Raw genomic sequence first — 15,452 nt, 5'->3', positions numbered from 1 at the left:
CCTGAAGATCATCCTACCTTGTCTTCACCTCACCAGGTATCACCGATCCGTCCTGGCTCCAAAATCTTCATCCAACCCAAGCGGCGGTTGGCGATCCATCATCTGGTGCCTGAAGAGGTCCAGAAGAGGCTCCAAAGTCTTCATCCTATCCGGGAAGAAGAGGCGATCCGGACCGGCAACCATCTTGATCCAAGCGGCATCTTCTATCTTCATCCGATGACGACCGGCTCCATCCTGAAGACCTCCACCGCGGACCCATCTTCTTCCGGCGACGTCCAACTGCAGAATGACGGTTCCTTTAAGGGACGTCATCCAAGATGGCGTCCCTCGAATTCCGATTGGCTGATAGGATTCTATCAGCCAATCGGAATTAAGGTAGGAATATTCTGATTGGCTGATGGAATCAGCCAATCAGAATCAAGTTCAATCCGATTGGCTGATCCAATCAGCCAATCAGATTGAGCTTGCATTCTATTGGCTGATCGGAACACCGGATGATGGATCGCCAACCCCCGCTTGGGTTGGATGAAGATTTTGGAGCCAGGACGGATCGGTGATACCTGGTGAGGTGAAGACAAGGTAGGATGATCTTCAGGCGCTTAGTGTTAGGTTTATTTAAGGGGGGTTTGGGTTAGATTAGGGGTATGTGGGTGGTGGGTTGTAATGTTGGGGGGGAGTATTGTATGTTTTTTTTTTACAGGCAAAAGAGCTGAACTACTTGGGGCATGCCCCGCAAAGGGCCCTGTTCAGGGCTGGTAAGGTAAAAGAGCTTTTAACTTTAGTAATTTAGAATAGGGTAGGGCATTTTTTATTTTGGGGGCTTTGTTGTTTTATTAGGGGGCTTAGAGTAGGTGTAATTAGTTTAAATTTGTTGTAATATTTTTCTTATGTTTGTAGATATTTTTTTATTTTTTGTAACTTAGTTCTTTTTTATTTTTTGTACTTTAGCAAGTTTATTTATTTGTGGGAATTGTATTTAATTAATTTATTGATAGTGTAGTGTTAGGTTAATTGTAGGTAGTTTATTTAATTAATGTATTGATAGTGTAGTGTTAGGTTAATTGTAGGTAATTGTAGGTATTTTTTTTAATTAATTTATTGATAGTATAGTGTTAGTTTTAATTGTAACTTAGGTTAGGATTTATTTTACAGGTAAATTTGTAATTATTTTAACTATTTTAGCTATTAAATAGTTCTTAACTATTTAATAGCTATTGTACCTGGTTAAAATAAATACAAAGTTACCTGTAAAATAAATATTAATCCTAAAATAGCTACAATATAATTATAATTTATATTGTAGCTATATTAGGATTTATTTTACAGGTAAGTATTTAGCTTTAAATAGGAATAATTTATTTAATAAGAGTTAATTTATTTCGTTAGATTTAAATTATATTTAACTTAGGGGGGTGTTAGTGTTAGGGTTAGACTTAGCTTTAGGGGTTAATCCTATTATTAGAATAGCGGTGAGCTCCGGTCGGCAGATTAGGGGTTAATAATTGAAGTTAGGTGTCGGCGATGTTAGGGAGGGCAGATTAGGGGTTAATACTATTTATTATAGGGTTAGTGAGGCGGATTATGGGTTAATAACTTTATTATAGTAGCGCTCAGGTCCGCTCGGCAGATTAGGGGTTAATAAGTGTAGGCAGGTGGAGGCGACGTTGTGGGGGGCAGATTAGGGGTTAATAAATATAATATAGGGGTCGGCGATGTTAGGGAACCAGATTAAGGGTACATAGGGATAATGTAAGTAGAGGCGGTTTACGGAGCGGCAGATTAGGGGTTAAAAATAATATGCAGGGGTCAGCGATAGCGGGGCGGCAGATTAGGGGTTAATAAGCGTAAGGTTAGGGGTGTTTAGACTCGGGGTACATGTTAGAGTCTTAAGTGCAGACGTAGGAAGGGTTACCGCATAGCAAACAATGGGGCTGCGTTAGGAACTGAACGCGGCTTTTTTGCAGATGTTAGGTTTTTTTTCAGCTCAAACAGCCCCATTGTTTCCTATGGGAGAATCGTGCACGAGCACGTTTTTGAGGCTGGCCGCGTCCATAAGCAACTCTGGTATTGAGAGTTGAAGCTGCGTTAAAAATGCTCTACGCTCCTTTTTTGGAGCCTAACGCAGCCTTTATGTGGACTCTCGATACCAGAGTTATTTTTATGGTGCGGCCAGAAAAAAGCCGGCGTTAGTTTTTCGGGTCGTTACCGACAAAACTCCAAATCTAGGCCTGAGACTGGTGTCTTTGTGAGTATTGCAATACTGAAGATTAAAGGGACACTAAACGCAATTTTTCTTATTTACTCCTATTATCAATTTTTTTCATTCTCGTGCTATCTTTATTTGAAAAAGAAGGCATCTAAGCTAAGGAGCCAGCAAATGTTTGGTTCAGACCATGGACAGCACTTGTTTATTGTTTATCAGCAAGGACAACCCAGGTTGTTCACCAAAAATGGGCCAGCATTTAAACTTACATTCTTGCTTTTCAAATAAACATACCAAGAGAATGAAGAAAATTTGATAATAGGAGTAAATTAGAATGTTGCCTAAAATTGCATGCTCTATCTGACTCACAAAAAAAATGTTGGGTTCAGTGTCCCTTTAATGCTGCTGTCAGAAGCTTTATCTGATAGGAGATAACTGTGACTCCCCTAAGCAAAAAAAAGTATCTCTCTGCACAGGGCCCTCTGCTTAACTACAGAGCATTATTTTTTTGCATTCATCCCAGCAGTGTAATTCTACATGTGGCACTTTGCAAAGTTAAGTAAAAAACCAAAGGGATTTTGACTAGAGAGAATGTACTTGTATAGCACTCCTAACACCCCTTAAATGGAAGGCATCATTCTTGAGGAGAAAACAAAAAATTTTAATTTTCCTACTAGTTCCTCACTGGGACTTTATATTACTCATATGTGTGTGCTCTATTATTATCCACAGATAGTACAACAATAATACACAGTCTTAATGTTTGGTATTATTACACAAATCGACTGGTTTGCTAGCTAATGCAATGCTGGGACAATCTGCTGATAATAACATCACAAAAGAGTAAATATGTGTTCGCACGTGTACCCGGGCCGTATTCTTAGGTTGTATTGATTATTTTTCAATATATATCAGTAATGGTTATAAAAGTATTTCAACAATAAAAGTTATGTTTCAATGTATAATTCCATCTTTTGCTTTCTCCTCAAAAATGATGTCTTTCATTTAAGGGGTGTTAAAAGTGCTATATAAGTACATTCTCTCTAGTCAAAATCCCTTTGGTTTCTGACTTAACTTTGCAAATTGTTTATGTGCACAAGCACTCTAGCTCACAAGGTATACTTATATTTAAACCACACCGAGCAACCCCATTTTACATGTGTAGTGCTATTGCTACCTCTTTTTCTTGCATCTACATGTGGCACTGTGCCTAGGTAATGTCAGTTCCATTCTAAGGTTGAGAAATAGATTAAATTTTAATTTGTTTTTTAAAACTGGTGTTCCTGTACTGAGAGAAATAAAGCAGTGGGAGATCTGCTTATCAGCCAGTTAGAAATCAGACTTTATGGTCCGGGTGCACTTCCTGTTAGATTCAAAATTAAAATAAACAACTTTGTAAGGGAGCAGGGTGATTTCCCTCCCCAGACTCACTCACAGTCAAAGCGGACTCCTTCCCTTTGACTCTTCTATTACTCTCATCCATCAAGGTACTCCTGAGACCCTGCATCCATTAGCTACTATGGCCCTCAACATGAGGAAAAAAATGAAGCACCAGGTAAACCCTAAAAGAACCCTGAACGACCACTTTCATAGTAAAATCACTTCAGACCCAGAGGGATCAGCAGATGATTCCAGAGATGATACCACAACATATAATGCACCCTCTAAATCTCCTAACCTCTCTAAAGAGTGGCAAAGTATTCCACAGTCTGCTGTATTAGACTCCATCAAAGCTCTCTCAGAGAAGATGGATACCCACTACTCATCTCTCAAAGTAAGACCTAAGACAATCTGTAAGTGAGCTGAAAAGGGACACAGCCTCTCTTGGAGAGCATACAGGAGCTCTCGAACGAAAGCACGAAGATCTGAACATAGATCACACCAATCTTCTCTCATACTCCCAGAACCTTGCTGAGCAGATCTCAGACCTAGAAGCTAAATTAGCTGATATGGAAGATAGGTCACGTAGAAACAACTTGCGGATTAGAGGCATTTCTGAGGACGTTAGCCCAGCTGATCTACTTAAATATCTCTCTTGTCTCTTTGGAGAGTTACTTGGACCCATCACGGAACAAGAATCTGTTATAGACAGAGCCCATAGAGCTCTCCGCCCACGGACTTCACCCTCTGATGCACCAAGAGATGTTATTCTCAGGCTACATTATTTTACCTTCAAGGAGAGGTTTCTTAGAGTCTCATTTGCAAAGAAAAATCTCAAAGAGCCATATGATTCAGTCCAAATCTTCCCAGACCTATCACCATATACACTTGCAAAGAGACGGACATTCCAACTCTTCACTCAGAACTTGCGTCGCCTTAACCTTAAATATAGGTGGGGCTTCCCTGTCAAGATTTTTTTCTAACATGAGGCCCGCACCTATGTAATTACCTCGCCAGACCAGGGGATGAAGATTCTCCAATCTCTGGGACTTACTCAAGCTCCAGACCAGAACCTTGAATCTCCCGAACAAGGGGGGAACCTTAATGTTTCGGCTCCAGATTGGCAACCCCTTCCCAAGAGACCTTCATCGCAAACCAAAAGAAAAGACACTCCAGAACTCAAGAACCTCCTTTAACATTGCATTGGATATCCTGTCTCAGGGCTGATTAATCTTCCTGGACATATTAATCAAGCACACATACGGGTACTTATCTTACCCTTTTTTCATTTTTTTTGCTCTTTCTTATTCACTAAGCCCGTGGAAGATTTTTAGGGCAATTGATGAGAGTCCCTGATCTCCAGTCCTCAACTATGTTTTGAGCTTACATAGGGTACTTTTCTTTTCCTCATCATAATGACAGCTCAATTATTCCGCATTTAATATGTCTGTAGGATTGACCAGAACTTTCAACTCATACTAACTGCCAATATACTTGTCATTTGAGCTTTGCCCTTTACAGGGCGTTTACCCACATTGCTTCTATTTATTAAGGGAATTCTGGGTTCATACTCATTGGAACCTCAGATGTTGGCAGGCAAGTTTATGATTAATGTAAGCACAGTTAGATAGCTCTTCGTCCCCACTTTTCCTATAATAACCTAGACCTATAACGCCCCCCACACTAAGTTACTCTATATAGTCTCAGAGAGACATTGAACCTTTGTTTATATATTTATATTACCAGATTTTAATAACCCTACTACTCTCAATATAGACCCTAGCTAGAGTCTTACGATTTGAGCCCATTAGAGTGAGATCTCTCTTATATTTATCCGAACCCTTGTCATTATCTCCAACCCCATTTAGCAGACTATAGCTTATTTTATTATGTTATGGGTAATTATGATACATAAAAATGGTTTGGGTTTTAGTTCCCTATTCTCTTTTTTGTTAGCGGTTTGTTCTTATTACAACGTTTACATATTGAATACAGATTTATGATGCTATACTGTATATTAGCTGATTGTTGAGTCAAACTACTGTTATACTCCTCTTCTTCTGAACTTTCAGACTGAGATATAATGTTTCTGACCTACTCACTTTTCCTTACGCTAAGTCCTTCGACTTTTCATTACTCCTCCTTGCTCATCCCCTTGTCCATCTCCTGTCTGGGGGAGCTCTTCCCGCTAACCTTACCCGGCTCCTTTACACACTTACCTACTCTTATACATCTATCTATCCATCCCCCTCTTGTTTAATCCATACACATCTAAGTTTCTACTCACCCCAACTTAGCTCCGCAGCTGCCATCTCGCACTCTTATTACTTTCTTATACCCGTTCGAGGTAACATTTACTAAACTCTGCCTCCTATTTTCCCTATCCCTACTCTTAAGCAGCTACTGTCTGCTTTATCCTTCCCCAATTTTTACACCTTTCAGTTATGCAGCTAGGTCGCATTCCAACTCAGACTCCTTTTCACATCTGATTCCTTGCTTTGGTTTAAGGGGTCCTAACCTCTCCAGCGTTCTTTCTGGGTACACTCCCTCCTTCAATTTACCTGACCTTTCCTCACTATTTATTGACCCTCCATTTCCCACCTGATATCTTCGGAACTGTACTTATTGAGAATGTTCTCTTTTGTTCTTTATTCACTTAGCTGCATAAAACGCATTTCTTTTTCCTATCAATATAGCTTATGTGAAAAACCTTGAGGTGCAGAGTTCTAGACTTAGCTAACAATAACCACATTAAAGTCATATACTGTTAACGTTCCTGATCGCTGTACAAGTTTCGTGATTAGCTTTGCCGCCAGTCCATGTTGTATAACTGGCTGATAATTATGTACAGTCTGATGTTCTTTGTTATTGTTTGGTTCATTTACAGATGTATATTTGAACCTTAAAATAAACAACTTTAAGGTGACATGAAACCTATTTTTTTTGCGTCCATGATCCAGATAACACAAATTTACTTCTGTTATCTAATTTGTGTTGTTCACTTGGTATCCTTTATTGAAAAGGACACCTAGGTATGCTTAGGAGCTACTGATTGGTGGCTGCACATATATGCCTGATGTTATTGGCCCACCAAATGCTTTCGGCTAGCTCCTAGTAATTCATTGTTGCTTCTTCAACAACAGATACCAAGACAATGAAGCAAATTTGATAATATAAGTAAAATGGAAAGTGTTTTAATATTGTATGCTCTACCTAAATCCTGAAAGAAAATTTGGGGTTTCATTTTTCTTTAAGTACACTGGGTGCACAAAAACACATATATGTACAATATACAAAGCGTAATTTTTTTTTCTTCATAAAACGGGCTGGACATGGGCTTTCCATGGGCGTGTATGAAATTGTCTATCAAATCCAAGTGTAATTTTCTAAACATTTCGGCCTCCATTACATATGCAGCATCGTCCGCAAAATCCGCCGCTGCCAAATTTTACGCGATTTTATTATTACATATACGGCGTAGCATAGAAATGGAAAAATCTTACTCCATTTTTACCTCGCCATAAAAGGCAGCCAAAGCAAGCCTTGCGCTAAGTATGGGAGCACCTAACTAACACCTAACGCATGCGCAATGCCTATCTACCTGTCAACCGCAATCCCCCACCGCAATAACTAATACAATCTATTAACCCCTAAACCACCATAGCCCACAACGCAATAAACCTATTCAAGTATTAACCCCTAAACCGCTATAGCCCACAACGCAATAAACCTAACCCCTAACCTAACCCTCCCTAACCTAACCCCCCCTAAATAAACTAAAATTACCTAATTTACTAAATACTAACGTTACTATTAAATATTAAAAAATTAACACTACTTTTAAAATACAAATAAACTAAGTATAAATTAAAGGGGCAGTCTAATCAAAATTCAGGAGTAGACTGTCCCTTTAAGCAAGAATTACAGAAAATAAAAAAATCTAAGATTACAGAAAATAATAAATACAATTACAAAATTTTAAATAAATTACACCTAATCCCTATGAAAATAAAAAAGCCCCCCAAAATAAAAACACCCCCTAATCTATTAAACTACCAATAGCCCTTAAAAGGACTTTTTGCAGGGCATCGCCCCAAGATAATCAGCTCTTTTGCCAAAAAAATACAAACAGCCCCCCTACCAGTAAAACCCCCCAACCCACCAACCCCCCCCCCCCAAAAAAACTAACACTAAAAACGCTAAACTACCTATTGCCCTAAAAAGGGAATTTGTTGGGCATTGCCCTTAAAAGGGCATTCAGCTCTTTTGCTGCCCACCCTATCTAAATAAAATAAATCCCCCCAAAAACCCCTTAAAAAAGATATGAGAAAAATAATTGTGGCTATGATTTATATTAATAACACCTTTCTATTAAAATCACCTTTTCTATTTATGAAATCTTAGGGCACGTAGTATATATACCAACATGTTGCTAAACCTTTAATCAGTCAAAGCTGACCATATCTTTAAAACAAATGTAATCTATAATTTTCCAGGTATCTCAAGGTCATTACGGTTGATCAATCATATGATTAAAATGCCGTTCTCATACCTCTGGTGTTGCAAAATATCATTCACCACAAGATAATCTTGACAGAAAATGACCTGAAGGTCATGAGAAATTAAATTGAAAAACACATTATTGAACACCACCTTTACAGAGTGTGAATATATTACTCTCAGCCTTTCACATAACTGTCATTTTTCTTCTTTTCTTGTCAAAGTTTTCATTGATTTTTAACACTAGCTTACCTAAGCTATGTATGTACCCATTGTGTACATTTTTGTATATGTGTGTACTGAGTATTTATACAGATCAAAAAGCAGTGGCCTTGAGATACATGGGAAATAATTGATTAAACATTTTTTATATTGGATGCACAGATTTTTGGACAATATATTTTCCATGATATTTCATCAGCAGGCAGATGCCTTTAAATGTACAAATACATTTCACAGATTTAATTTAAATTTAAACTGTAATTTACCTCTGAAAAGTGTTTTTTTTTTTTTTTTTCCACTGAGTCACTATGAAGTAATGGATTCCGCCATGTTTGAATGTAAGTTTTCCCCTTATATTTCTTTCCTGCTGATGACAATTAGGAAGAGATTAAAAAGGGCAATTAAAAAAATTATACTGGGGTAAATTAGAACATTGCTTTAAATTGTATGCTCTATCTAAATCATGAAAGGAAAATAATGGGGTTTACTATCCCTTTAAGTCCAATAAAAAGGAGTTTAACTGTCTTTCAAGGGGGTTTTGACACACATTTATAGAAGCAAAAGATACAAGTTCAAAGCAAATGTAAAATATGGTAATTGAGTGAATCAATATTCATAATGAGCGCCTAATATGTTTAAATACAATCGTTTTTCACTTAACCATTAATATAAATTAATAACAAATATAATTACCAATTTTAAATAATTTTCTATAACTTTAGAGTAATTCTTAGAGGGATATGAAAGTCAAAAGGAAACCTACTTGATTCAGATAAAGCATGCAATAAAAAAATGTAATTCTATTAGAAAATTTACTTTGTTTCTTGGTATCTTTTGATGAAGTGCAAAGAGATCACAGCTTATGTATGAATATGAGTCTGTGATTGGCTGATGACTCTCATGTGAGAGAGGGAAATAAAAGAAAACTGAAATTTGTTAGGAAAAAAAATCTACTGCTCACTTGAAATTCAAAGTAAGTGTTATTGCACTGTATAATTATTATTCAGTTTGATTATGTAATTCTGCTGACTTTAATGGCCCTTTAAACATCAAACATATCAAACTGTCAAGGAATGCTGCTCGAACCAAGCCAGAGTTTGTATTTAGGAAGTCATGGCTGTTGAATTTGAAAAGTCTACTACTGCCTTGTACCTGTAAAAAAAACAGCTAAAATGTGTTGTCTGGTTGTCAGGAATACAGCTGTCAACAAGTGCTGATAAACTTAAAGGGACAGTAAATTTACAATTAAAGGGACACTGTACCCAAAAAAATTATTTTGTAATTCAGAAAGAGCATGCAATTTTAAGCAACTTTCTAATTTACTCCTATTATCAACTTTTCTTCGTACTCTTGCTATCATTATTTGAAAAAGAAGGCATCTAAGCTTTTTTTTGGTTTCAGTACTCTGGACAGCACTTTTTTATTGGTGGATGAATTTATCCACCAATCAGCAAGGACAACCCAGGTTGTTCACCAAAAATGGGCCGGCATCTAAACTTACATTCTTGCATTTCAAATAAAGATACCAAGAGAAAGAAGAAAATTTGATAATAGGAGTAAATTAGAAAGTTGCTTAAAATGTCATGCTCAATCTGAATCAAGAAAGAAAATGTTTGGGTACAGTGTCCCTTTAAAGTTTCATGATTCAGATAGGGAATGCCATATTAAACATTTTTCCAATGTACTTTTATCAACAAATGTTCTTTGTTCTCTTGGTATTCTTTGTAAAAGGCTAAACATAGGTATGCTAATTTTTAAGCCCCTGCAGTCTGCCTGTTATCTTAGTTCATTGTATTAGCTTTTCACAGCTAGATAGTGCTAGTTTATGTGTGGCCGTAGAGCAATGCATGAATCAGCACTGATTGGCTGAAATGCAAGTTTGCAAAAAGAAGTGACATAAGGGGGCAGTCTACAGAAGCTTAGACACAAGGTAATCACAGAGGTAAAAGTGTATTAATACAACAGTGTTGGTTGTGCAAAACTGGGGAATGGGCAATAAAGGGATTATCTATCCTTTTAAACAATTACGTTGTTAAGTAGATTGTCTCTTTGATGTAATGCAAAATCACTGGAAAATTACACAATAACTTTGTTGCTGAATTGGTTTCAAAAGGATTGGAATTACCTCAATTTTTTTGCATTGTGTAAAATCGACACTTTGAAATTCAATAGGTTTTGAATTAAGTTCCCTTGAATTGCTGTGTACTATCATCTATGCATCATTATAAATATATTTCTGCAATTCATCACACTATCTTCACTGTATGTTTTATTTAAGATCTTAGATGTGAAACATTGTAAATGTCCAAGCAAGAGGAAACAATATTGTTATTTATGCTGTCTCTGAAAAAATGTCCATCTCTCAACAGTTCAGAGATTGGTTCATTAAACATGTATTTTTTCCCTTAAGCACTGACATAACTGCATAAGGAGTCAAGTTTTTTTTCTTGCAATGAAAATGTTTAGTATTGCACATACCAGTGTCCTTGTTGCAATGATCAAGCTGTTGTCTTGCCTTTTTTATGTTATATGATTATAATACTGATCATATCATGATTTAAGTAAGTTTCCCTATAAAATGTTTTTTTTTTTACAGAATTAGTGCTGTACTTTTGCAGAATGTTGGAAGCTGTTTTAGACATTTAGAGCTAGACTATAAGTGGAGTGCAATACCACGCTTATGCAAGCGCGATATTTGCGCTCCACTCAGTAATACCAGCGCAAGAAAATTGCCTGGAAGCCAAATGCTCACTAGGGAGAGCTCTCAAAGTCTACAATGGGAGCCTCATTTTCATGCCGACAACCACTGCAAACCATAAATATATACTGTATATAAGCATTCCCCCATTGACCTCCATGTAAAGGCACTTTAAGTGCCTTTTTTTCAAACACCCCACAAACGCTTAGTGCAAAGTGAAACCATGAATTTGCAGTAGCATTAACCAGGCACTTGTAATAGCTGGTTATTTAACGTGTGCCCAAAAATAGGCAAATTTGCCCTGAGATAGCTACATAGGTGTTGTGCTTGATCCAGGACCATTATTTATCTCACAAGACATTCCAACGTTTCAAAAGGCACCCAGAAACACATATTAAAAGAGAATATATTATATGCATATATATTAATAGTTAGTTTAAGGAATTTTGGACTGAAATATTATAATTGGAATAAAATACTATTCATATTCACTGGAATGCCAAATGTATCAATATTCTTAAAGTAAGATTACTGACTGTGTAACGAAAATGTAGTAAAGCTCAGAAAGTCTATAGAATTAAAGTGGTCTATTACACTGGTTGCAAAACCACGGTTGCCAGGATGCTGGGTTCAAATCCCATTGAATACACTTCAGATGATTGTTTGTCTATATTAATAATCAGGGCTGATATTGAGCTATCTTAAACCTCCTTTAAACAGAACAGGTTAAGGAGTGTAAGAGATGGGTTCTTAATGTGTATCAATAAGGTTTTCAATTCAATTAAATTTATATGTATAAAAAAGTGCATAAAAATAAAATTGGAATTTGTGTTAAATTAAGTCCCTGCCTAATAGAAAATGACGATATAATTTAACAGAGTATGTCACGTGTATATTTAAGTTCATGCTAACACTTCCAGGCAATTAAAGGGACACTGAACCCAATTTTTTTCTTTTGTGGTTCAGATAGAGCATGCAATTTTAAGCAACTTTCTAATTAACTTCTATTATCAATTTTTCTTTGTTCTCTTGCTATGTTTATTTGGAAAAGTAGGCATCTAAGCTTTTTTTGGGTTCAGAACTCTGGAGAGCATGTTTTTATTGGTGGATGAATTTATCTACCAATCAGCAAGGACAACCCAGGTTGTTCACCAAAAAATGGGCCAGCATCTAAACTTACATTCTTGTATTTCAAATAAAGATATAAAGAGAATAAAGAAAATTTGATAATAGGAGTAAATTAGAAAGTTGCTTAAAATTTCATGTTCTATCTGAATCCCGAAATAATTTTTTTGGGTTCAGTGTCCCTTTAACAGGCAATGGATACAAACACACATTCCCTCACTGAAGCCCTTCATTTTTGCAAAATCCTTTAACGTTTATCATAAACAGGCAACCAACTAAGATATTAATATCTCAGATCTCAAGTGTAAAAAAACAAAATAAATAAATAAAACAACACAAAGGGGCCGATTTATCAAATGTCTGTCCGACATGATGCGCTCAGCATACGCTGTCAGCATTTAACATTGCACAAGCAGTTCTGGTGAACTGCTTGTGCAATGCCGCCCCGTGCAGATTTGCGGATTGGCTGCTAGCAGGGGGTGTCAATTAACCCGATCGTATGAGATAGGGCGGATTGATGTCCGGAGCCTCAGTGGCGGCGGACCAGTTAAGGAGCAGAGGTCTTAAGACCGCTGCTTCATAACTGCTGTTTCTGGCAAGGCTGAAGGCGTGCAAGGAAACAGGGGCATCAGAGGCCATTCGGCTCTTGATAAATCGGCCCCAAAATATAAATAGTGATGTCGCGAACCTAAAAATTTGGGTTCATGAACGGAGAACTCGAACTTCCACAAAAGTTCACAAACCGGCGAACAGGGCGAACCGCCATAGACTTCAATAGGCAGGCGAATTTTAAAACTCACAGGGACTCTTTCTGCCCACAATAGTGATGGAAAAGTTGTTTCAAGGGCACTAACACCTGGACTGTGGCATGCCGGAGGGGGATCCATGGCAAAACTCCCATGGAAAATTACATAGTTGATGCAGAGTCTGGTTTTAATCCATAAAGGGCATAAATCACCTAACATTCCTAAATTGTTTGAAATAACGTGCTTTAAAACATCAGGTATGATGTTGTATCGATCAGGTAGTGTAAGGGTTACGTGTAAGGGTTACGCCCGCCTCACAGTGCGCAGTGTAGGTGATATACCTGCCCTGACCATGCTTTGCAGACCAGGTATCAGTGGTCAGATGGACCCTTGCCCCAACACTGTGTGCCAGACATGCCATTATAGCAGACTTATATGGCTTTGGCGTTGCTTTTTGGTAATTAGAAGGCTGCTAAATGCCACTGCGCACCACACGTGTTTTATGCCCAGCAATGAAGGGGTTAATTAGGGAGCATGTAGGCAGCTTGTAGAGTTACTTTTAGCTTAATTGTAGTGTAGTAGACAACCCAAAGTATTGATCTAGGCCCATTTTGGTATATTTCATGCCACCATTTCACCGCCAAATGCGAACAAATAAAAAAAAATTGTTCACTTTTTCACAAACTTTAGGTTTCTCACAGAAATTATTTACAAACAACTTATGCAATTATGGCATAAATGGTTGTAAATGCTTCTCTGGGATCCCCTTTGTTCAGAAATAGCAGACTTATATGGCTGTGGCGTTGCTTTTTGGTAATTAGAAGGCTGCTAAATGCCACTGCCCAGCAGTGAAGGGGTTAATTAGGGAGCATGTAGGGAGCTTGTAGAGTTAATTTTAGCTTAAGTGTAGTGTAGTAGACAACCCAAAGTATTGATCTAGGCCCATTTTGGTATATTTCATGCCACCATTTCACCGCCAAATGCGATCAAATTTTAAAAAAACTAACGGCTAGATTTAGAGTTTTGTCGGTAACGACCCGCGTAGCTAACGCTGGCTTTTTTCTGGCCGCACCTCTAAAATAACTCTGGTATTGAGAGTCCACAGAATGGCTGCGTTAGGCTCCAAAAAGGGAGCGTACAGGCATACTTAACGCTACTGCAACTCTCGATACCAGAGTTGCTTACGGACGCGGCCAGCCTCAAAAACGTGCTCGTGCACGATTCCCCCATAGAAAACAATGGGGCTGTTTGAGCTGAAAAAAAACCTAACACCTGCAAAAAAGCCGCGTTCAGCTCCTAACGCGGCCCCATTGTTTCCTATGGGGAAACACTTCCTACGTCTGCACCTAACATGTACCCCGAGTCTAAACACCCCTAACCTTACACTTATTAACCTCTAATCTGCCGCCCCCGCTATCGCTGACCCCTGCATATTATTATTAACCCCTAATCTGCCGCTCCGTAAACCGCAGCTACTTACATTATCCCTATGTACCCCTAATCTGCTGTCCCTAACACCGCCAACCCCTATATTATATTTATTAACCCCTAATCTGCCGCCCACAACGTCGCCCCCACCTGCCTACACTTATTAACCCCTAATCTGCCGAGCGGAGCTCACCGCTATTCTAATAAATGTATTAACCTCTAAAGCTAATTCTAACCCTAACCCTAACACCCCCCTAAGTTAAATATAATTTTATTCTAACGAAATAAATTAACTCTTATTAAATAACTTATTCCTATTTAAAGCTAAATACTTACCTGTAAAATAAACCCTAATATAGCTACAATATAAATTATAATTGCATTGTAGCTATTTTAGGAGTAATATTTATTTTACAGGCAACTTTGTAATTATTTTAACCAGGTACAATAGCTATTAAATAGTTAAGAACTATTTAATAGTTACCTAGTTAAAATAATAACAAAATTACCTGTAAAATAAATCCTAACCTAAGTTACAATTAAACCTAACACTACACTATCATTAAATTAATTAAATAAAATATCTACAATTACCTACAATTAAACCTAACACTACACTATCAATACATTAATTAAATACAATATCTACAAATAACTACAATGAAATAAACTAACTAAAGTTCAAAAAATAAAAAAGAACTAAGTTACAAAAAATAAAAAAATATTTACAAACATAAGAAAAATCTTACAACAATTTTAAACTAATTACACCTACTCTAAGCCCCCTAATAAAATAACAAAGCCCCCCAAAATAAAAAAAAATGCCCTACCCTATTCTAAATTACTAAAGTTCAAAGCTCTTTTACCTTACCAGCCCTGAACAGGGCCCTTTGCGGGGCATGCCCCAAGAAGTTCAGCTCTTTTGCCTGTAAAAAAAAACATACAATACCCCCCCCAACATTACAACCCACCACCCACATACCCCTAATCTAACCCAAACCCCCCTTAAATAAACCTAACACTAAGCCCCTGAAGATCTTCCTACCTTATCTTCACCATACCAGGTTCACCGATCGGTCCAGAAGAGCTCCTCCGATGTCCTGATCCAAGCCCAAGCGGGGGGCTGAAGATGTCCATGATCCGGTAGAAG

The sequence above is a fragment of the Bombina bombina genome, chromosome 2 (assembly GCF_027579735.1).
Source record: "Bombina bombina isolate aBomBom1 chromosome 2, aBomBom1.pri, whole genome shotgun sequence".
Taxonomy (NCBI): domain Eukaryota; kingdom Metazoa; phylum Chordata; class Amphibia; order Anura; family Bombinatoridae; genus Bombina; species Bombina bombina.
Note: the sequence above shows the minus strand (reverse complement) of the source record.